Source organism: Chiloscyllium plagiosum, chromosome 1 (genome assembly GCF_004010195.1).
Source record: "Chiloscyllium plagiosum isolate BGI_BamShark_2017 chromosome 1, ASM401019v2, whole genome shotgun sequence".
NCBI lineage: Eukaryota > Metazoa > Chordata > Chondrichthyes > Orectolobiformes > Hemiscylliidae > Chiloscyllium > Chiloscyllium plagiosum.
The window spans coordinates 105852815-105866554 of NC_057710.1; positions in this window are offsets into that span (position 1 = coordinate 105852815).

Genomic DNA, 13740 nt, shown 5'->3' on the forward strand with positions numbered 1-13740 from the left:
CACTCTCTGCTCATTCCTGCAGAAGGGCCTGTGCCCGAAACGTCGAATCTCCTGTTCCCTGGATGCTGCCTGACCTGCTGTGCTGTTCCAGCAATAAAGTTTCAACTTTGATCTCCAGCATCTGCAGACCTCACTTTCTCCCCATAGGAAAATCCTGCACTACCTGGATACCTCTCCTACCATTCCTGACAGTCAACCATCTACCCATCTACCTGACTGTATCTGCGATGTCTCCACCTTCCTGAAATTGCCATCCATCACATGCCCTTGCTGTTTTACATTCCTCATTGCCTCTAACTGCTTCTCCAACCGATTCATGCAATCTAATAGGTTTTGCAACTAAACACACTTCCTGCAGACATAGTCTCCAGGGGCATTCAAATTCTCTCTGATCTTCCACATTTGATTAAAAGCCATTTCTGCACCTTTAACAATCTACAGACCCAGAAACTACCTAAAATAAACATAACACACTTTGCTCAAAAATGCAACATTAGCATAGTCTTACTGCTCAAAAACACTGCTTTGGGATAACTGACTATCAATCCTTAATATTAACCAGTGTAAGAACCACCAGGAGCAACTCCTGGATATGAATCACTGAGCTGCCTTTCTGGTTTCGGCTGTAAGGGGTAGCTTGCAAGAGGATTTTATGTTTTAATTTTTCTGTTATATGCCAACGGCTTATAACATTTTGCCTCCAGTGAGAACCTAAATACTTACAATAAACAGTAGACAGAACAATCTCGATTATCTGAACGAGACGGTCGGGGAGTATTTTGTTTGGTTAACTGATTATTCGGATAACAGATAACATTTTTATTGGAACTTGTTTTCTCGTTCACATAATCTGAAATTGGGATAATTGACATCCAGATAATTGAGGTTGTTCTGTATCTTGTTAAGTACAGAAACCTGGTCCATGCTTCCTTTCAACGTGGGTCTGAAAATCTGATACATTGAGGAATTGTGTGTGTTTGCTTTCAAGTCTTTCAAGTCTGGGAATGCCAGGGCTCGATTTCCAGCACAGTCTGACACAATGGACCATATTTCATCAACCAACCATTTTAATATTTGTTAGTAAATGAGGAGTGACCCATATTATAGCACTATCTCACTATCCATGCTCATGCATTCCAGAAGGAAAATGATGCAGTCAAACAATTCAATGAGCATTCCATGTCAAGGAACAAAACTAGATTACATTTCTGCATTTTCAAACAACCTTAATGGAGAAGTGATTACCATTACCAGCACAATTTATGCTTGGAAAGCAAGTACAAATAATCTCACCCAGCAACTAATTACCTAACCAATCCAAGGCAAAGGGCATTCTTCCTGTAAAACAGAAGAAAATGAAAGAGGTAAATGAGTGAGCAAGTACAGAACTGCCACAACTGTGCAATGGGCAGCGTGTGTGTGTTAGATATACAAATGCAGATACTTGAATATTATCAAAGGTTTTTGGAATACACAGCTATTGCAGAATTTTAGAGGTCATTACTGGTCATGATTTTACATCAGGAAGAAACAGGAGCCAGCTCAGACCAATGTATAATACACCAAAGAGTGTGAGGAAGAATATTACTCATGATGATTGCACATTGGTGCTGAGTGCCAGTAACCAACAGCAAGATGATCAACAAGGGACAATATGTACCCCTTCAGATTGGTGCAAGATCGCCAGATCAAGATGAATAATCAGACATCCAAAATGTTACATTGAAGTTTGAAACACCAACTTTGTAAATGCTGCTGTACCTATTTATATAATTATGGAATTGACAACGTACGACTATGTACAATTGAGTATAATTGTTTCATGTAAGTTATTATTTTCAGAGAAAGGGGAACATTGTATTATGTTTAGTTCAATTGCGTTCGTGTCTTAAAGAAAAAGAGGATAAATCTTGCCTAATTTAGTCTGACTGCGAGCAGCACTATGTTTTTGGAAGGGATCCTCACTGTGAGCCTTACTGAGATTACTCATATCTTACTAAACTTGCATAACAATTTTCCAGTCCTCTTGTTTCCCACAAATGTTTGCCACTTTGCATGCATTTGCTTTCAATTTGATACCCTCCCTTATTTGCTTAGTTATTAGGAGTTGGCTTTCCTTTTCACAAAGTCCTCCCTTCTCACTAGGTATATTTATTTTTGCTGAGCACTGTGAAAAATTAGTTTGAAGGTCTTCCACTGTTCCTCAATTGTCCCACCATATAGTCCTTGTTCCCTGTCTGCCTTAGCCAACTAGTCCACCCAAGTACTGATCGCTTTTGGCTCTGACTGAAACACCAGTGCACTAAGAAGCATTGCGGTAAGGAACGGAGTGAGCAACTGCTAAGAGAGCAATCAGGGAGTCTGGGATGCAGCTTCCGTCAGGAGCTAATGGCTGTCCTGTGCTCTCAGTGTTCCAGCAGCAGCACCAGCGCCAGTGTGCCCTGCAATGCCACTCTGTGCTTCCTAAAATGGGCCTGCAAGTGAATCAAAGTGTGCAATCATGGGCATGAGGGCTTGGCAAGTGTCCGATGCCAATGTCCACAAAGCAACCAATTCTATGGATTGTGCTCTGACATTCTGGTGCTGAGCAACATGGAAACTGATTGTAGCCAGTGGTGACCTGAAGTTTCCAGGTTAGAGACAAAAAAACCCTGCAGATGCTGGATTCCAAAGTAGACAAGCAGGAGGCTGGAGGAACACAGCAAGCCAGTCCTGACGAAGGGTCTCGACCCTAAACGTCACCTTCTCCACTTCCACAAGCTTGCTGTGTTCTTCCAGCCTCCTGTTCGTCTACTGACATTTCCAGGTCATTCGACCAGAAACATTAGCTCTGATTTCTCTCCACAGATGTTGCCAGACCTGCTGAGTTTTTCCAGCGATCTCTGCTTTTTGTTTCTGACTTCCAACATTCGCAGTTCTTTTGTTTTAAAGTTTCCAGATACCTGCTCTGACTTCCACATGAATAAATTTTGCCGTTTAGTTTGTTTGGCATGTTTGAAAGATAGGAAACTGAATATTAATGAACCAAGTTATAGAGTTAACAAGGCATTTAACAACTAATCATCTCCTTAATTGGCAACTTGTCACTGCCTAATGAGAAACTTGCCTCATCGCTCAGCAAAATGATGGCGTGAGATGCTGCTGTTGTCAAGATAGAGTTCACTAGATTACTCATCTGAATCCGCGACAAGCCACACGTCACTCAGACGTCTCGAGAATTCTGCCTACTGTAGGGTATTCTGTCTTTAAGAGATATGCTCATGCTATCATCACTGAATTGTCGTATGTGACCTATGTTTAAAATCACATGCTCTGGCTTAACTCAGAGAATGACACACTAATGGAAACATGCTGCTACTCTTTGTAACCTCATTGTTTATCTTTAACCGAGGCTCTTAGGTGTCTGTGAATACAAAGTTTGCATATAATCGCTAGCTATGATAAATGTCTATTGGATCTTTCAATCCTACAATATCCATTATATAATGGGAACTAATACAAATATTGTCACATCAGGTAAAATATTCCGCTGGGAGCAAATCCAATAGGATGCAGGAGTTTACTGAAGGAGGAAATCAGGAGGGTTAAAAGGGAGCACGAGATAGCCTTGGCTGAGAAGAATCCAAAGAGGCCCTTTAAGTCTATTAAAGGAGAAAGAATAACGACAGAAAGTTCAGGACCCCTGAAGGACCAAAGTGGGCATGTATGTGAAGAACCGCAGGAGATGGGAAAGGTCCTCAATGAATATTTCTCCAGTGTTTACTGTGGAGAAAGGCATGAAGACTTGGGAACATTAGTGGTCATACCTTATGGACAGTCTTTATCACAGTAGAAGTGGTATTTTTCATCATCGTTAGCCAAGGGTGAGGTCCCGGAATACTGAAGGATAGCAGATCTTCTGCTCTTATTCAATAAAGGCAGCAAAGAAAAACCTGAAACTATAAACAAGTAAGCCTAACATCTGTGGTAAGTAAGTCACTTGAGAAGATTCTGAGAGATAAGATATACATGCATTTGAAAAGACAGGGCTTGATTAGGAACAGTCAGCATAGGTTTGTGAGATCATGTCTCACAAATGTTTTAAGAATTCTTTGATGAAGTGACCAGGAAGAGTGATGAGGGCAGGGCAGTAAAAGTAGTCTATATGGATTTTAGTAAGGCCTTTGTTTTCATTCCACATGGTAGGCTGCTCTGGAAGGTTAAATTGCACGGAATCCAGGGCAAATTGAGAAGGGCTTATGCCCAAAACATCGATTCTCCTGCTCCTTGGGTGCTGCCTGACCTGCTGCGCTTTTCCAGCAACACACTTTTCAGCTCTGATCTCCAGCATCTGCAGTCCTCACTTTCTCAAAATTGGATACACGGTTGGCTTAATGGTAGGAAGCAGAGAATAATTATGTAAGTATGCTTGTCGAACTGGAGGCCTGTGATTAGTGGAATGCCTCAGGGGTCGGTGCTGGGCCCATTGCTGTTTGTTATCTATATCAATGATTTGGATATGAATGTACAAGGCATGATTAGTAAGTTTGCCAATGACACTAAAATAGGCATATCATGGACAGTGAGGAAGGTTATCAGAAATTGCAGCAGGACTTTGATCAGCTGGGCCAAGAAATGGCAAATGGAATTTCATATCGATAAGTATGAGGTCTTGCATTTTGGAATATCAAATCAAGGTAGGAGTTTCATGGTAAAAAGAGGGGCCTTAAGGAGTGTAATAGAACAGAGGGACCTTGGAGTTCAGGTTCACAGTTCTCTGAAAGTGGAGTCACAGGTAGATAGGGCAGTGAAGAAGGCTTTTGGTACACTGGCCTTCATCAGTTAGGGCATTGAGTATTGAAGTTGGGAAGTTATGTTGCAGTTGTACAGGACATTGGTGAGGCTGCATGTGGAGTATTGTGTTCCGTTTTGGTCACCTTGCTACAGGAAGGATGTTATTAAACTGGAAAGAGTGCAGAAGAAATTTACAAGAATGTTGCCAGGACTCAAGCTTCTGAGTTATAGGGAGAGATAGGATAAGCCAGGACTTTTTTTCTTTAGAGCATAGGAGACTGAGGGGGGATCTTAAAGAAGTGCGTAAGATCATGAGAGGCATCGGTAGGGTGAATGCACTCAGTCTTTTTCCCAGGATTGGGAAATCATGGATTAGAGGGCTTCAGTTTAAGGTTAGAGGGGAGAGAATAGAAGGGAACCTGGGGGGTATTTTTTTTTTTACACAGAGGGTGGTACACATATGGAATGAGCTGCCAGCAGAAGTGGTTAAGGCAGGTACATTAACAACATTTTAAAGGCATTTGAACAAATACATGGAAAGGAAAGGTTTGGAAGGATATGGGCCAAGTGCAGGGAAATGGGGTTAATGTAGGTGGACATTTTGGTCGGCATAGACCAGTTTGTGCCAAAAGGCCTGTCTCTGTGCTGTAGAACTCTATGACTCTATAACATCCACATCTACAAGCACAAGTCAGGAATGTGATGGAATATTCCCCATTTGCCTGGATAAGAGCAACTCCAACAAAACTCAAGACATTTGACATCATCCAAGTGAAAGCAGCCTATTTGATTGACACCCCATCCACCAATTCAACCATTTCTCCCCTGACCACCAAGTCACCATGACAGCAGTGTGCACCATCTCCAAAAAAGCAGCAAAACAAATCACCAAGACTCCTATGATAGTACTTTTCAACCTGTGGTAACCAACACTTCAGAGGAAAAGATGCATGGAAACACCATCGCCAGTGAATTCCCTTCCAAACCATACACCACTTGGAACTACACCACCATTCCTTCACTGTCAGTGGGTCAGAAATCCAGGAATTTGATTCCTAATTGCAATGGGGACATAGCTGCATGCCAAGGAATGTAACAATTCAAGAAGGCAGCTCATTGCCATCTGCAATGAAGAATGGAAAGTAACAGCTGGCCAGTGATGCTCATATCCCATGTTTTTTTTAAATCCACAGTTCCCAATGATAAGATATTAATTTTACATTTTTGCTCATAGTGTCATAATTTTAGGTTAGCATGTACAATGGAATTGTGAAACGATTGTGCAAAGAGAGATACAATGAAGAATCTTAATCCATTGTGTATCATAAATAAATTTGCTCATGTTTGCACATGTAGGCTGCAGTAGCCCTCAATTGGCGTTCATATTGGCAACAAACCATTTGGGTTTGGTACATTTGAGATTGAATTTGTTATTCTTTTTGATGTTGTTGCAGCAAAGCTAATTTCAGAAACTGATTCTTAATCATCTTTTAAAAAAAAGAGTCATTCTGTCTCCTGAAATGTGCAATGGAGACATGGAAGAATAAAAGCAAATTAAGAAGTTTAAATTATAAGAATTGTAAAGAAAACAATACCATTGTGTATAGATTGGACTATGTTAGAGAAGTGCAAAATTGAAGTTTAGACATGGTGATGAATAATGTAAGATTTAATACTAGTGTTCCAAAATTCTTCCAAAGGCTAGATTTTCAATCTGATTGGGTAGTTGGGATTAACACCAAGATTGTTTCAATCTAATTGTTGTACTGTAGTTGTAAAATACAATTCCAATTGGTTACAGTTTTGTCTGAACATTAGGAAAAAGAAATCTACAATAGTTCTTGCTCCTGGTCACTAATAAGTAATGAAGAATACATGATTAGATAACATGAACGGTGAGTTCAGGCTTAGCACTGGGTTGCTTGTTAATATTTCTGTGTATTATTTCTACATGTGTGGATGGAATCTTATCCAATTGGACTAAACATTAAAAAAAACTCAATTCGCTGAAACAAAGCTTTGTGAAAGTCTTGCTTCCAAATCCAAAAAGCACAGTGAGGACAGTGTGCAGAAAGGTCAAGGTAAGACAAGTTGTTTATTCTGAGGAATAGTCCATGAACAAACACAATCAGCCAAGTCCAGCTCATTAGTTAATCTTTGAAGCTCTCCACCCAGAAGCCTGTGGATATTTAACCACTGAGTCGACTAGTTGGTGATTTTGGAATTCTAAAGGAATGAAGGGATTAGGGGAGAGTGCAGGAAGGTGGAAGGTCAGAATACCTTACTAAATGACAGAACAGGCTCCAGATACCAAATGGTTTACCTCTTGCTCCAATTTCTTATAATTTGGTGTTTTTGGTGCAATACAATGTGATTTAATCTAGTTTAATTGGTTAAAGGATCAAATACAATCATTTGCATTTGATTAACCTAATAATAGATACTGGACAAAATAACAACATTATTGTTCGTTTATACAAAATGTTAATATGGAAACCATTACCATTTATATTGTTTGAGCTTAAAACGTAGCATTTTTTTTTGCCTTATGAGTATAATTATCTGTAGTGACCCAGAATAATAAGGAACTCTAGAATTATAAAATTCTAATTTCTCAAGTCAAATCCTGATGATCATTTGGTGAAATAATGAATTTGCTGCAACCTCATGTAAGTTCTACATTTTCGGTCAAGGACATTTAATTCACAGGTTATTCTCCTGTTTCCTTATCGATCAATTTTGTACATCAATATCATCTTCTTGTTTCCTGTACCAACATAGCAGGTAAATGGTTTTGCCATTTTTAGCATGGATTTCTTCTGTCCTCATTAGCATCTCAAAAACATCAGTCTCTTTTTACAGAACTTGGAATGTAAATGTTATGCCATAAGGGATAACGTTAATGAAATGTGCTAATTAGATATAATTTACATTTGCAAATTTGTGTTTTTGTGAAACCTATTATGCTGTTAGGAATAACATATAAATGACATATGCTAATTGACCCTATATGGCACATGCAAATTAAATTCATTTAAAAATAGCCTTTCTCTCAAAGACACCACTTTCAACCCTCTAAGCTTGGAAAGTAAAACTTTATTAGTCTAAGTTTCAGGTTAAAAGAAGAATGTGCAAGTTACATTATTTTCAACTGTGGCAACTTAGTTAAATAGGCAAAGAAGGTGATTATCTCACCGTGATTTTAAAGTAAACATTTAGTTCAGATAAAGAGTAATTGAAGCTTGAGTGCTTCAATATATTATCTTCCCCAACACTGTTCAAATTAATATTTTAAATTTGATGATTGAGAGATCTGATTATTTATTTTTATAGCCTGTATTATGTTCATTTTTGAGGGAGTGTACCTTACTTGGATTTGAATTCCTTTTTGTTCCAGTTCTGGTCCAGTGTGTGACAGTCCAGGGGACCTTTCTAGAACAAAGTGCAGGAGGGAGCTGGACAATGAAGGCAGATACCTTGTGCAGCAGTAGACCAGAAGACTTGCTATTACTTTTCTTTCTTGCAAAGTTCGGGACTGCAATTAAGTAGAGGCAAGGTTCACATTGAAAATGTTGCTTAAACTTCACTCAAGGATGTGACTGTACAGTGAGTGCAACTTCCTTGAACTCCAGAACCATTTGTACATTAGAAAGAAACTTAACAACTTGAGTGTCTGTCCGATGTCAGCAATGCACTCTTTCAAAGCCTCATTTGCTTTCTCGCTAACGATTGTGACACTCTTGGCTTCATCACTGTCATGTCAATAAAGGAGGAGATGTGGGATTAGACAGGTGAGAGATTAGACAGATGGGAGACCGAACGTTCTGCACAAGTTGGGAGGCCATGTTGCAGCTGTACAGGACATTGGTTAGGCTACTTTTGGAATATTGTGTGCAATCTCCTTCCTATCGGAAGGATGTTGTGAAACTTGAAAGGGTTCAGAAAAGATTTACAAGGATGTTGCCAGGGTTGGAGGATTTAAGCTACAGGGAGAGGCTGAGTACGCAGGGATTGTTTTCCCTGGAGCTTTGGAGGCTGAGGGGTGACTTTAGAAAGGTTTGTAAATTGATGAGGGGCATAGATGGGCAAATAGACAAGGTCTTTTCCTTGGGATTGGGGAGTCCAAATTTAGAGGGTGTAGGTTTAAGGTGAGAGGGGAAAAGTTCAAAAGGGACCTAAGGTGCAACCTTTTCACACAGAAGGTGGTACATGTATGGAATGAGCTGCCAGAGGAAGTGGTGGAGGCTGGTACAATTACAACATGTAAAAGCCATTTGGATAGGTATATGAATAGGAAGGGTTTAGAGGGATATGGGCCAAGTGCTGGAAAATGGGACTAGATTAGGTTAGGATATCTAGTCAGCATAGATGAGTTGGACCGAAGGGTCTGTTTCCATTCTGTACATCTCTATGATTCTAAGTCAAGTTCTGGCTTCTGACCTTGATAACACAAATTTCTAGTTCTCCTCTAAAAACAGGCTAACTGTTGTCACCACCCGTACATACAGACAAGGACAGCCAAATCAGAGGACCTGAAACAATTGGCAGTGTTCACAACTAAGTCTAATGCCATCCTCAGTTCCAATATTTGATAACAAGGTTAGAGTGGATAGTGTTATAATGAATATTTATGTCTGCCTTCCTGATAGAATGTACTCCTTTATAGACTCCATCCGGGATTCAGTCTCAATGAAGTGGTGCACTCATCAATGCAATCTCTTCGCAATAAATTTATGTCTTCTTTAGGATCCCCTCCTTAGCACACAGTTGAAAATGTGCATGGAAAATGGCCCCAAGTCACACGTCATCACTTACTGAACCAGTGTGAAGAGTCAACTCTCTTTACCAAACACAATTTACTGTTGTAATTTTCAATTATTTTTATATCTTTGAAAGGCTGCACATTCTAATTTCCAAGTCGAGATCAATACACTGCTCCCATCTTGTACAACAGGTGCGCTACTGATTCACTAATACATGTTTATGACAAGGTTAATTTGCTAATTTAACTCACAGCAATTCTCGTCTCGTGCTGTGACTGTGACACAAATCACTCATACAGTTTGGAGATCTAATTATTCAATCGGGTGTGGTCTTGTTGTGTTGAGTCTGAAGCAGGAAAAGCAAATATAATTCTGCTGCAACTGGAAAAGTGGAAGCAGAAACTTTTGTTTTCTGCAGAGCCAGAAACTTGGCAAAACAAAAACAGAAATTGTTGGAGAAACTCAGCAGGTTAGCAGCATCTCTGGAGTGAGAAACAGAGTTAACATTTTAAGTCCAGTGACTCTTCTGCAGAAATTTGATAATGTAAATCGAACACTCACTTGTTGCACACCATACCTCATTTTCCTTATCAGTCAATGGAAACTAGAATCAAAAGAGGGTGTTTAATGGAAGATATCAGCCAAAGTGCAAATCTCTTCCTGGAAAAGTGTAAACTTTGTAATCTCACCAAGTTATTTAACCCTTAATGAGGAATTTGATTTGGAAGAATTACATATTCCTGCAATAGTATTAAATAGCCAATGTTTCAGATTTTAATGCTTTGATATCCACTACATTGTAAAATGATGATTGTGAATATTTAGGTTTTGGTTTTCCAGGTGGGAAAATCTCCTCCAAAAGATTTTCATTCTCGTCTGGTTTCTTTGTTAGTATCTGTCACAGTGAAGTGATGATCCTATTTACAGGAATATGTCAAAGTTGTCCATTTTACTATTTCATGTTGAATCATCTGTCGTCAAACATTAACCCACTGTTTGCACGTATTGCTTCATTTGTTTCCTATTTTTCAGATGAATAATTTTGTGGTCAACTTAATTCCGCATGTCAGATAATGTTACAAGAAAATGTGACAATGATTGAATCTATCGAATTTGAGATTTTTGACATTCAAGAGGGATACTGAGGGAAACTTTTAAAATACCTGCAAGTAGGACCTGCTTCCTATTACGTTGGCCTTTTGTTTATTTGCCAAGTTATTTACTTAGTTACAAGGATGAAGCTATGTAAAATTATGCTATATAATCTGCAAATAATCAAATACTAAAGGCACTTTCCAAAAATACTTAAGTTAGAATGGATAAAATTGGCAAAGAAGTAGTCAATTCAATCTGATTAAGGTGATTTTTCAATCCATCCTTCTAAATAAATAAGACTACTAATGTAGTCATAGTTCATCTGTAATATACTTAGTTCAGCATTTGAGAGCTTCATCATCAAGTCAGTTTCTGAATCCAAAATGCCTTGCTGTCATTGAATCTTTATTTCGATCTGCACACATATTGTTTGTGCTGGGCAACTTCACAAATTTAAGAAAATGCTAGCCTGTGGGATTTGTTGATGTAATAAATGTACGATTGTGCTATTCGTTTCCAGTTCCTATCAGCTTGCAGTTCCATGTGATTACATTGTCCAATTGGTGTTTTCTTAAGAATCTCAAATTTCAATATCTATAAATCTAAAGATGGTACAATAATCACTGATACTTTTCTGTCTGCTGATGTGGTGGTCCATTGAAAATTGTGATTCTATAAACTCAGAACAATCAAAAAGATATTTCACACATGAAAATAATCACATATGTTCCTTTAAGTGAGAACCAACTGAGACAAAAGATGGTGACAAGTTAGGTTTTACTTTTATCTAAGCATAGATAGCTTGATCATTAATGTTGTAATTCATTCCACTCAGCCATGAAAGGTTTGATTCCTGTTACTGTAATTTCAGAGAAATCTTTGCTTTTAACTCTCTTTGCTCTCTATCTTTGCTAACACTCCAGCAGAAAAAGAAAGGCCAAAGAATTGGCCATCTGGCCTCTTCCTGGTAAACTGGTTTGGTCCGAGATTTTACAACACTAGCATTTACAAATATTAACTTGAATAAAAAGCAAAACATTAGCTAAACACATCGCACCTTTCAGCTGTAATAATTTTAGCAATGCTAATAAGCCACTAAATGGATATTTAAACCAGAAAATTTAGTAGTTTTGCTGTGCACCATGAAAAATGAGCTCAAAATTGTCATGTGAAAGTGCTAGTTGTAAAACAATTAGTATGGAAATTTATCCTTGTCAATCTTGAGTAAAATTTGAGTTTAGCTTGAATTTGTGTCTAGGCTTTGTTCAGACCATGGCATCTATTCTGCCAACATAGAGTGAGTGCTAGTTTTAAAAACAAGTCAATGCTAACTGCAGTGATTGCAATGAGGTCAGCCAGCTGGATCTCAGAGAACATGGGTTCCCTGATCAGAGCTGTTAATCTGATCCATTGTAGGGTGAATGTCAGGGATATTCGGTCCCCTGAATGTCTGACTCAGTGAGAGGCAATGCTATTGTCAAACGCTATGCATTTGTAAATAAAGGGTGACTAGTGTTGAGATGCTGGCCTCTGAAGAGTTATTTCACTGTCCACTGCAACAGAATCTCTGCTAGCTGTTCCCAAAGTCTTTCAAGCAACGGCTATAGAAGCACAGTTGCCTGCTGTATTGGATTTGAAGACACTGTGTTGGAAAGTTCAATATTAAGACCATAAGACCATAAGACACAGGAGTGGAAGTAAGGCCATTCGGCCCATCGAGTCCACTCCGCCATTAAATTATGGCCGATGGGCATTTCAACTCCACTTACCCACACTCTCGCCGTAGCCCTTGATTCCTTGTGAGATCAAGAATTTATCAATCTCTGCCTTGAAGAAACCCAATTACTCGGCCTCCACTGCAGTCCATGGCAATGAATTTCACTGGCCCACCATTCTCTGGCTGAAGAAATGTCTCCTGATTTCTGTTCTAAATTAGCCCCCTCTAATTCTAAGGCTGTGCCCACAGGTCCTAGTCTCCCCACCTAACAGAAACAAATTCCCAGCGTCCACCCTTTCTAAGCCATGCATTATCTTTTAAGTTTCTATTAGATCACCCCTCAACCTTTTAAATTCTAATGAATACAATCCCAGGATCCTTAGCCGTTCATTGTATGTTCGGTCTACCATTCCAGGGATCATCTGTGTAAAACTCCTCTGGACACGCTGCAGTGCCAGTATGTCCTTCCTGAGGTGTGGGGTCCAAAACTGGACACAATATTCTAAATGGGGCCTAACTAGAGTTTTATAAAATCTCAGAAGCACATCGCCGCTTTTATATTCCAACCCTCTTGAGATCAAATGACAACATTACATTTGCTTTCTTAAACACGGACTCAATCTGCAAGTCAACCTTTAGAGAATCCTGAACTAGCACTCCCAGATCCCTTTGTACTTCGGTTTTATGAATTTGCACTATTTAGAAAATAGTCCATGCCTGTATTCTTTTTTCCAAAGTGAAAGACCTCGCATTTACTCACGTTGAATTTCATCAGCCATTTCCTGGACCACTCTCCTAAACTGTCCAAATCTTTCTGCAGACTCCCCACCTCTTCAGTACTGCCTGCCTGTCCGCCTAACTTCATATCATTGGTGACCTTTGCCAGAATGCCCCCAATCCCTTCATCCAGATTATTCATATATAAAGTGAACAATTGCGGCCCCAACACTGAACCCTGCAGGACCCCACTTGTCACTAGCTGTCATTTTGACAAAGAACCCTTTATCCCAACTCTCTGCCTTCTATCAGACAGCCAATCCTCAATCCATGCCAGTAGCTCACCTCAAACACCATGGGCCCCCACCTTACTCAGCAGCCTCCCGTGAGGCACCTTATCAAAGGCCTTTTTGAAGTCTAGGTAGATAACATCCATTGAGTTTCCCGGTCTAACCTACTTGTTACTTCTCCAAAGAACTCTAACAGGTTTGTTAGGCATGATCCCCCCTTACTAAATCTGTGCTGACTTGCTTTAATCTGACCTGAACTTCCAAGAATTTACAAATCTCATCCTTACCAATGAATTCTAGAATTTTACCTACAACCGAGGTTAGGCTAATCAGCCTATAATTTTCTGTCTTTTGTCTTGATCCTTTCTTGAACAAGGAGTTTACA